Here is an 11,706-nt window from a genome sequence, read left to right on the forward strand (position 1 = left end):
GGCTTCAGTAGTGTAGTCCAAGTTTAAATTTTTCTTAAACTCAAATTTGAGGTGGGACGCCCCTATAAAATTTAGGGGGGGCCGCCCATTGGGCCCACTGTGCGTGATTGTGCAAGCATTAGATCGGGTATGGGCCCGGTTGGCCCTGTGGGCATCTGGCTGTGGAACGGCAATGTTTGGTGGGTGCCTAGCCCAACAATTTTTGGGACTGACGGGGGAGGGGTTGGTATGGTTAACAGGAGGGATTCTCCTCCCATTTTGACGTTAAAGGGAAGGGCGTTACGGAAGGGAAATTTTTGGTAATTTAGTGGTTTCTTTCCCATGACTCTGGGGGGAAGGAAATAGCATTCTGATGTTGCATCATAGTCTGTGAGCAGGCAAGTAGGGTTTTTCCACAGTCGACCAATTTTGTCATAGACGGGAATTTTGGGGGTTGAAAAATGTTTTTTGGGCAATATTTGGGGTTTGGAGGGGTTCTGCAAAGGGTGGGGTTTCCAATGGTCAGTTAGTTTTGTTAAAAACGTAGCTTGGTTTTCGGGGTTTTTTGTGACGACGGGGGGGGCGGGTCGGGACGGAAAGGACTTTAAAACCCACTTTTTTTTTTGGGGAAATTTTTAAAGGGGGGGGAAAGGGTGTTTTCAGAGTAGGACTGTGGGAGGATCCGAAAAATCGGGCCCATTTGGCTGCGCTAAAAAGATTAAGATTTTTTAGAAATAGGGTAGTAGAAGGGCCGGGGGGGGGGGTGACGAAGATGGATATTTGGGGAGGTGTGTTTTGGGGGAGGGGGCAAAGGCGTGAAGGTATTAATAAGGGGGGATGGGGTGGTTTTATGTTGGAGGTTTTTGGGATGAGGGGTTTTAAGTTATTTTCTGGAAAAGTAAATGTTCCTTAAGGGGTTTATTTTTGGCTACTGTACAGTAGGGATTGATGAGGGGGTAGTTTTGCAGTGTTCAGAGCCTGGTCAAGGAGAGCCTGGGGTAGGGGTGGGTGGGTTTACATCGTTGGGGCTTTTGATAAAGGGCAACCCCTGCCCCTAAAGTGGGGGTATTTTTTCATTACTGGCCTGGTAACCTGGGTTTTTGTTTGGGGATAAAAAAAGTCCACCTAGGGTCCCTTGAGGGGGGAAGGGCTAGGTAAATAAATCCGGGGAAAAAAACCGTGCCCATGGCTCTCTCAGGCCGTTCAGGCTGGCACAAAGTCAGCCTTTTTATCCTTTCAGCACGGCTCTCAACCTTAGGAAAATGGGTAGTAAAAGGGGTTGGGGAAAGGGGGCGGAAAAAAAAAGCGGAGGGAAAAAAAAAACCATCAAACTTAGTTTGGGCGAGGGCTGAGTCCCAAGGCGGGGGAAAACCCCGCATTGGGGCCCCCTATCCCCTCTTGACAACAGCGGCAAAGGGGTTGGGGGGGGGCTATTCTTAATACTTTAAACCCCAAAAACAATCTCAGCTATTTTTAAGAATATAAACAATTTTTTACCCAACATTCCCAAATTCCCCACAAATAATCATTGTTTCCAAAATTATTGCCTTCTTCCCAATCAACAAATTCTTTCATCCTTTAAAAAAACCAACCACAAAAAAAATTAAAGTACGAAAAAAAACCATATTCTGTAAGTCGCTACCTCTAACAAACGTTCTAGAGATTTAAAATAAAAGGGAATTTATAAACCACTTCATGTGGATACTTTTGTATTCATATAACGGGCTAAAAATCATTCAAAAAGCAAGATACACAAATATACATTTAAAAAAATAAAAACTCAAAAACCCCTTTAATTAACTTTGGTAAAATACTAGAGTCCGTAACAGTGCCCCTCATGTAATCACATATTATTATTAATATTTGCATTTATTTTTATTTCATAAAAACCAAAAAACAACCCTTTCTTCTGAAATTTTGAATCTCAGAAAAGGCTCTTCTCAAGCAAGAAATAACTTATAAAATTTTGCTTGTTCCTGTTTACCAAGAAAAATTTTTTTTATTTTTGGTTTTAAAAAAACGAAAAAAGAAAATATGATAAATGCAAATTTTTTACTAGCATTTTCTTTTTTACCCGGTTTAAAACGTACACAAAAAAGTAAACCAATGGGGAATGTTTCCCCAAAGGGGTATGAAACATTAACCAAATTTAATAACAACAAAATTCTACATTTAGAGATATTTAGAGATACACCATGTAAAAAAACATTCTTAGGATAATCTGAATTCTCCTTTTAAAATATCAATTATTGTGACACATACAAAACTTAAAACATAAACTGAAACACCCCTTCTACCACATGCTCTGCAGCTTGCTTTTAAATGAACCTCAATCAAACACAAGGGCAAGGAACTCGAGTAAAGGATGGACAGGGATTATAAATGATAAAGGAATAATCAAAAGCCCAAAAAATATCACAAATTTGTTTCTCCAGATCAGTCACAGTTATTAAGCCAAGAAATTGGAAAATATCGGGTACATTTCTATAATGACCTTGAATCACAGTGTTAAGCGAAATACTGAAATGTAAATAAATGAATGAATAAAACAAATAGATAAATAAACAAATATTAAGTATCATATTCACATCTGTTAACTGTTACATTTTGAATAAACTGTTTGTCAAGCAAGCATACCAGTATTACAAACATAAAAAAATAAAATATTAATAAACTAACAATGCTAAGCTAAAAATAATGCTGTGATCTCATCACCCTAGCCAACAGTAGTGAATTAAACAATTATAAAAAAAAACTGAATTTTGATAAATATGCAGTTACACTATAGTTCCAAGTGCAATATACTGTTCTGATATCTGAAGAATCATTGTACATAATTCTTTGTAGGCCTATTGTTTGTACTGCATCAGTAAACATAAGTCATATTTTGCAAGATAATGCAATCCACTTCTTTTCACTAGCTAACATCACATCATTTCTTTCACAGGAAAAATAATTCTCGTACCCATCCGCAGACATCATCAATAAAACACAACAAAACAACGCTACTTAACGTTTGGAAGGGGAAAAAAACAAAAAAAACTTATTTCTATAGGCATGACATTGAAGACCTTACGAGATGCAAGGGAATAACATATGGTTATTGGACTTTTAAAAACATTATTGTCAAGACTGCTTCACCAAAAGACTGTTCTTAAACATGTCACTGGAACTTCTTATTCTCTTTCCTCAGTTCCTGGTCTACTTGGAGCATCAATTTTCTTACGGCTGTGTCTGGAATATGGAGGAGGCAAAGAATTGGTAAAAGAGATTTCAAAACTATTTTCCAGATTAACTCAAACATTGCAGAACAACCTGTAAAATTATGCTCACGGTAATATGCAAGTCAACTGAAAAATTATATTAACCATCATTTAATAAATTAACATTTTGATTTATTTTTCTGTAACTAATTTATCTCTGTTAAATCAAGGATGCATAAAATCTACATAAAAATCTGAGATGAAATTTTATTTCTTGTAAGTAATAATCAAAGCCATAGTCTAATCATATTTTCACAATCTGAAAAAACCTCTAACACTTGAATTAGCTTCTACAAAAAAAAAAAAAAAAAAAAAAAAAATCTCTAAGTGAACTATACAACATGACAAAGAAATATGAACAAAAGTAATATATATATATATACATATCTTAAAACACCTTCCAAACCGTCAAAACAACCTCTTAAGAATACCCACACGCAACATACCTTTGCCTTCAGATATTGCATTAGCTTCCTTCAGGGCTTCTTTCGCCGCATCATAATCACGGAGGTGGAACTGAGCGAGCCCAAGGCGGTACCAGCCCTTCACATTCTTAGGCTGGAACTCGGTCACTTGCTTGCAACACTCAAACCACTCTCTCGTACCTTACTGGTTCTTGCTTTAATAAGCATGCTGTTAAAGATGTGAAAACACTATACATCTTTTACTATCACTAATGTAGACTAATGGCATGTCTTCACATAGAGGATTTGATGACAGACAACCTCTCAATGTTGCACTGTCCAGCAGAGGAGAATCAAATACAAGGTCAGTTATTTCCCTAGCAATAAATTTTGTCTTGAAATAAATGACAGAATCCAATCATAACACCAAAGACTTGGCCTCAGTCGCATATCACTCAAAGTACAGCATAGTTTAAGGACAGCCACAAGTGTCCTGGAAGTGATATCTAGATATAAATATCTAGACGGACAACATAAAGAGTGAAATGAAGAAAAAAAAAGAGAATCAAAGAACAGGAAACCAAAAATACAAAATATCACAAGCCCTGTTCTAATACCTGCTAAATTGTTGTGCAGATCTGCCGTTATCATCATCACTGCATCTTTTGTCTCCTGGGGTAGTTTTGGAGCCGCGCGACTTTGACCAAAATGCTTATTTGGATTCATGTCCTGATCCACTGCCTTCATATACATGAGTCCACTGAAAAAAGGGTAAAGCTGAATGTTGTAATATATAATCATTGAATAATATCTACTTATTTCATGATATCAATGACTGTTCTTTCAAGTGACTACATAAGACATAAAAAAATAAGCATAAAAACAACAAAAATCAAAAACAAAAATTTAAATACATAAACTAATAAAATAATTATGATAATAATAACAGTAATAATAACAATATCCAATAATAATAATAACTGCCGATTATGAAAATAAGATTATAACAACAGCACAACCAAAAACAATAATCAACAGTAATAGAATAATCATATATATAATAATATTAAGAGCATGAGCTTTTACACTAGACCAACTCATGCCCACACCCCACAACCCATACCCATGCACATGTACACACACACATACAGATGCACATACACACACATATGCCTAATCACATGCACAAACACGGGCACAGAGACAGACAGACTGACAAACAGAAAGACACAGACAGACATAGATGTATATAGACAGATATAAGCAGGCAGACAAGCAGGCAGGCAGACAGACAGGCAGGCAGGCAGGCAGGCAGGCAGGCAGGCAGACAGGCAGGCAGCAAGCAGGAAGGCAGACAGGCAGGCAGCAAGCAGGAAGGCAGACAGGCAGGCAGGCAGGCAGGCAGGCAGGCAGACAGACAGACAGACAGACAGGACAGACAGACAGACAGACAGACAGACAGACAACAGACGAACGCACGCACGCACGCACGCACGCACGCACGCACACCACACACACAACACACACACACACAACACACACACACACACACAAACACACATCACACACACCCACACACACACACACACACACACACACACCCACACCCACACCCACACCCACACCACACCCACACCCACAACCCCACACACACACACACACACACAACAAAATGCATGTATGTACTCCACACACCTATGATAATTCCTTATAGCCTTCTTCAACTGCTGCTGCTTGAAGTGGTCGTTTCCCTTTTGCTTGGAAGGTCCACTGCTTTCGCCAACTTATGCTGGATTCTCTCCTCTGGGGTCGCAGATGAAGGCAGATCACAAAGTTTTCTTCACTCTGCGGCAAAGAACCATTTTCTTTGTTGACAGTTGACTGCGCTTCACTTGCCACAGACATTGGACTTTCTGTAAAATGGTATATATGTCAGTATAATATCATAATGAATATTAAAAAATCCTTCTCTAATATATAGGGCAACAATATTTGAGATGGGTTAAACTGAAAATCAAGAATACACAATGCAACATTGCTTAACCAAAAAGACCTGCAGTTGAAATGCTGCAGATAGAGAAAGCATTAAGAAGATTTAAAAAAAAATTGTGATTTATAACTCAGAGACTGTGACAAATTATATTCCGTAAATTCTTGAGTTTGAGCATTTGACAAAAAATTGATACAATCTGTTAAAAAAAAAAAAAAAAAGCCCCATCTGCTTTACTAAATGTTATTCCCACACATCATTTTTTTCTTTAAGATATAAACTAAATGGATATCAAGATACATAAACTGAAAGACATTCCAAAAACACTTTGTCTAATAAACAGTCCTTTTTCCTTTAACTTTAGTTCTTTGTAGGTCCATGGTATCCATTCTCTCCATCCCTTCAATTTTATATCATTATTTATGTTTTTATTTATATCTGTCTCATCCTTCCTTCACAATAGATGAAAGATTGAAGAGGAAGAGATGGTGACAAGAGAATTTCAAATTCTCTGTCACCATCTCTTCCTGTTCAATCTTTTTATCTTATTTTTCGCAGTCATGCTGCCATATTCATATCTCAATCTCAATCATATCTGTATCAATACATGCAGTCCTTATGCCCTTCCTAACCTTATCTAATTAAAAGGCAATCATGGTGGTTATTGCATTATGTCACACACTGTTTTTTCAATGTATAACTCTTATCTGGCTGTTTAGCATGTGCTGGCAATAACCTAGCCTTTTCTCTCAGCAAAACTAAGTAGCTTTTTTTCTTTCTTTCTTTTAACGGTAGTTTCATGTCTGAGCCGCCGTGGTCACAGCATGATACATAATTGTAGTTTTCATGTTGCGATGCTCTTGGATGAGTAGTGGTTAGGTCCCCTTCCTTTCCACGGAGAGTTTCCGGTGTTACCTTTTAGGTAATCATTCTCTATTTATGGGGTTGGGACGACATTACGGGTCTTGGCCACCCAGTGGTAGGACAAAAACAAGGTACAGTTCCTTGGGGGGGGGCCCCCGGGCCAAACCCGGGGGGGGGGTAATCCGGGGGGGGTTTTTTTGGGGGGGGGGGGTTTTCAGATTTTTTTGGGGTTTTTGGGGGGAAAGGGGGGGGGGGGGGGGGGGGGGGAAAAAGGGGGGTGCCCCTTGTTTTGGGGGGGGGGGGGCCCCTTGGAAAAAAGGGGGGGGGGGGGGGGGGGGGTCCAAAGGGGGGGTAAAAAGGGAAAAGGGGGGGGGGGGGGAAAGGGGGGGGGGGGCCCCGGGGGGGTTGGGGGGGGGGGGGGGGGGGGGGGGGGGAGGGGGGGGGTTTTTGGGGGGGGTTTGGGGGGTTTTTGGGGGGGGCCCCTTTTTTTTTAAAAAACCCAAACAAATTTTTTAAAAAATTTTTTTAAAGAAAAATTTTTTTACCCGGAAAAAACCCAAAAAACCCCCTTTCGGCCCCAAAAAATTTTTTTTAAAAACAAAAACCCCCCTTTTAAAAACCCCCAAAAATTTTTTTTTTTAAAATTTTTTGTTTAAAAAAGGTTTAGGAACCCCCCCTTTAAACCAGGGGAAAAAAGGTTTAAAAATAAGCCACTCTATGTCCATAATTTTTCTTTCAATTGAAAAGGTAAAACACGTAAAAGGTCTCTTTCCCATTCATTCTGTTCATTACACGAAAATTTTTCCCCAGAGACATGCGCGATATTTTGTCTTCCCGGTAAACAGGAGGTACTAAAGCCATACCTGTTTGTTTTTATTAATTTTTCCCCTTGGGGCTCTATGGATTGGCAGTTCCATCTCCTCTATTTTTTCGGCAAAATTAACCTTTGGGCTGCTGTCCGAGTGCAAAACAGAGACCGCAGGCAGCTTGTCAGATGTTTCCCCCCCCCGAATATTTTTTTCTCTATCTCCCACAGCTCTACCCCTGCCATCTGCCTCCTTTTTTATAAATTATAAAAATTGAAATTGGTCTGGCATTTCCAGTGAATGATAATAAAAAACTTTTTAAAATTAGAAAAAAAAAGGGGCCTACCATTTAACCTTAAAATACATCATAAATTTTTAAAAACCTTTTATTTAATATTTACAAAAAAAGTTTTCCTTTAAACAAAGAAACAAAAAAACACACAAAAAACCCAAAAAAATACAGAAAAAAACCAAAAAAATATTTTATAAATACACACACAACAGACAGCTTCTAATATCCAACAAAATTTATCGTTTTAAATTTATTTCTTTTGTTAAAACCATCGAGTTTGGTTCAAATAAATGTCAAAAAATACGTTTTTCAAAAGAAAACAACAAAAAAACTCAAAAACCTCATGACAGCCTTTTTCTACCCTCCTTTTCCCAACCTTCCATTCTTCAGGTAAACGCGTAAAAATATGTGAAAAAAAAACTTACAGGTTGGAAAAAGCCTTTTTAAAAATGAAAAGGAAATTGATGTTTGGGAAAAAACGCGATTTTTGGAAACAGGATTTCGGCCTCAAGAAAGGGGGAAAATTTGGGGGGAGAGGGGAGTATTTGTTTTTTTTTTATCTTTTTTTTTTTTTTTTTTTTTTTTTTTTTTTTTTTTTACTACTTTTTTCTTTTTTTTATTTTTTTTATTTTTTATTTTCTTTTATCTTTTTTTATTTTTTTTAATATTTGTTTTTTTATTATATATTTTTTTTTTTTTTTTTTTTTTTTTTTTATAATTATCTTATTTTAGCTTTTTTATTTTTTACTTTTTGTTTCTTTTACATTTTTTAGCTTTTTGTATTTATGGGAAAAATGAAAAAGGGAAAATAACGGAAGGAGACAGAAGAAAAAAGGGGGGGGGGGGGTTTTTGTGTTTTGTGTGTGTGGTGTGTGTGTTGGGGTTTTGTGGTGTGTGTGGGGTGTGTGGTGTGTTGGGGGGTGTGTGTGGGTTTGGGGTGTGTGTTTTTGGTGGTTGGGGTTGTGTTTGGTTTTTTTTGGGTTTTGGGGGAAGGGTTAAGTTTTTAAAGTTTTTATCAAAAAGGGCCAAATTTTAATTTTTTTAAGAAAAAATATTTAATATAACCCTCTGGGTTTCAAAAAGGGAATTTTTTTAAATGTACGGGGTTTTTTTAAAGGGGGGGAAAAACCCCCAATTTTTTTTTTTTGGGGTTTTTAAAAATCATTGAGGGGGGGGGGGGGGGGGGGGGGGAAAAAAAAACGTAAAAAACGTACCCAAAAATTTTTTTTTTTTTTTTTTCGTTCCCCTTCCGATCCTCCCTTTTCTTCTCCCTTTTTTTTTTTTCAAATTCGTTAAAAAAAAAAAATTTCCTTTCCTAAATTTTTTTTTCATTTTTTCGGATTTCTCCCTTTCTCTCTCTTCTCTCTCTTCCTTTCTCTCCCTTTTCTCCCCTTTTTCCCTTTTTCCTCCTCCCTCCTCTTTTCCCCCCCTTTTCCCCCTTTTTTCCCCCTCTTTCCCCTTTCCCCTTTTTTCTCTTTTTTTCCTTTTCCCCCCCCCTTTTTTTTTCTCTTTTCTCTTCCCCCTCCTCCCCTTTCTCCCCCCCCCCTTTCCCCCTCTCTCTCTCTTTCCCTTTTTCTCCCCTTTTTCTCCTCTCTCCTCTCCTTTTCCCCCCCCTCCTCCTTTTCCCCTTTTTTTCCCCTTTTCCTTTCCTTCCCTTTTCTCCTCCTTCCTTTTCTCCCTTTTTTTCTCTCTCTTTCCTCTCTCTCTTCTCCTTCCCCTCCTCTCCTTCTCTCTCTTCCCCCCTCTCTCTTCTTCTCCTCCTCCCCTTTTTTTCTCCTCCTCCTCTCCCTCTCTATCTCTCTTCCTCTTTTTCCCCCCTCCTTCCCCCCCTTTTTTTCTCGGGGGGCCCCCCCCTTTTTTTTTTTTTTTTTTTTTTTTTTTTTTTTTTTTTTCCCCCTTTTTTTTCCCCCTTTTTTTTTTTTTCCTTTCCCCTTTTTCCCTTTTTCTCTCCCTTTTTTTGGGGCCCCCTTTTTCCCCGGGGGGGTTTTCTTTCCTTTTTCCCCCCTTCCCCGGGGGGTTTTTCCCTTTTCCCTTCTCCTTTTTCCCCCCTTTTCCCCTTCTGCTTTCCCTTTTTTCTTCCCTTTTTTGGGGTCTCTTCTTTTTTTCCCCCCCCCCCCCCCCCCCCCCCCCCCCCCCCCCCCCCCCCCCCCCCCCCCCCCCCCCCCCCCCCCCCCCCCCCCCCCCCCCCCCCCCCCCCCCCCCCCCCCCCCCCGGGGGGGGGGGGGGGGGGGGGGGGGGGGGGGGGGGGGGGGGGGGGGGGGGGGGGCCCCCCCCCCCCCCCCTTTCCTCCCCCCCCCGGGGGCTTTTCCTTTTCTTTTTTTTTTCCTTTTCTCTTCTTTCGTCTCCCTTTTTTTTTTTCTTTTTCTTTTCTTTTTTTTTTCTTTTTCCTTTTTTTTTTTTTTCTCTCCCCTTTTTGGGGTACCCCCCAAAGCTTTGGTTACTGTTACTGCTCTGTTACTTGTGATAAAAAAAGCCCAAACCTTCATTGTTACAGACTACTCCCCATTTATCACATTACCGTTAACTGACGATCCTTTAAATCTTTATAATGATAATTACTTTTTATTCATTATTCACTATCCCTGACAGAACCGTTATAAATTTAATGATAATAATTATAATTAAATTCAAAATTCAATAATAAAGAGGGAAACCTTTATAAAGGGACGAAAGGACCTCGCGCGCCCTACCCTTCCCCCGGGTGCAGTGTAAGGGTTTGGGGGGCGGCGAGTCTCGGTTTCCCAAGGATCAGCCCGCCCATGCCCCCGGGCTCGCTTGTGGGGGCCCGAAAACCCAGGCGGGGGGTGTTCGTGCCACGACCCCACGTTCCACTCGTCCTTTGGGGGTTTAACCAGTGTCCCCGCGTTCGGACTGGCTCCGACCGACAGACCTCCCAAACCCATATCCTTTCCCCGGGACAAGTAGTGGGAATCTCTTTCTGATGATCCCTGGCGAAAGAGAGGGGGGAGAAGGGCCGAGGGAAGCCGTGGAGTAGAATCGGGGGGATTCGCCTCCGCCTCAGTCATCGCCATTTTTTACTACCGCAGAATGATTTTCATCGTCACCGCGGCCGACAGCTGAGTCTTGGTACTCGTGCAAAATGAACCTTTTGTGGTTTTTATCATTTTTTATCTTTTTTGTTAAAATTTCATTTTTTTTATCTATCTGTAAAACTAACCGATCCTTTTGGAATCTATTGTATTTATTTTTAAATTTTTCGTTTGCTAGGTTGCTCTGCATCACGACAACGTTTTATTGCGTGTGAGAAATTTGATAATTGCAGGAGTAGCTGTTGCTTATCTGCCTAGCTGTTTATTAATTCCCGTTGCTTTGTTTTTTGGCAAAGTTGTTTTGTTTTTTCTGCAGTGTTTGTTGTGTTTTGACTTTTTAATTCGTTTTCTCCTTATTGTTACCCTTGGATAGTATAATTTTTTTTACTTTTCGATTTTTACAGTGTTTGCATTTTTCTCTATGGGGGTTTTGGGTTTTAATTTTTTTTTCGTAATGCCCCTGGCACTATTGCTTCATTTTTTTCTTTCCCCCCCCCCCCCCTCTCTCTTCCCCTCTTTCCCTCTTTTCCCCCTTTTATATATATATATAAAATATATTTTTATATTTTTTTTTTTTTGGGGGGGGGGTGTGTGTGGTGGTGTGTGGGGGGGGTTTTTTTTTTTTTAAAAAATTTTTATATAAATATTTTAAAATTATATATATTATTTTTTTTTTTTTTATTTTTTTTGTTTTGTTATTGTTATTATATTATTATTATTGTTATTTATTTTATGATGGGTGGCATACGTATTTTATTTTATATTATATTATATTATTATTTTATCATATATTTATTATTTTTTTTTTTTCTATTCATTATCATTATCTTATATTATTATTATAATATTATTTTTATTATTTTTATTATCATAGTATTATTAATATTGTTATTTTTATTGTAAATTATTATTTTATTGTTTTATTATTTTATATGTGGCATTATTTATTATTATTATTTTATTATTTTAATACTATACTATATCTATATAATATATTATATATATTGCTTTTTTTTTTTTTCCCTTTATTATAAAATTATAATATAAATTTTTAAATT

General features: G+C 38.5%; 1 pseudogene; it reads right to left on the reverse strand.

Moving 5' to 3' along the window:
- Positions 1-3,022: 3,022 nt before the first annotated feature.
- LOC119569939 lies at positions 3,023-10,624 on the reverse strand (annotated as a pseudogene).
- Positions 10,625-11,706: the final 1,082 nt, after the last annotated feature.

This window comes from Penaeus monodon, unplaced genomic scaffold (genome assembly GCF_015228065.2).
Source record: "Penaeus monodon isolate SGIC_2016 unplaced genomic scaffold, NSTDA_Pmon_1 PmonScaffold_2004, whole genome shotgun sequence".
In the NCBI taxonomy this organism is placed as follows: domain Eukaryota; kingdom Metazoa; phylum Arthropoda; class Malacostraca; order Decapoda; family Penaeidae; genus Penaeus; species Penaeus monodon.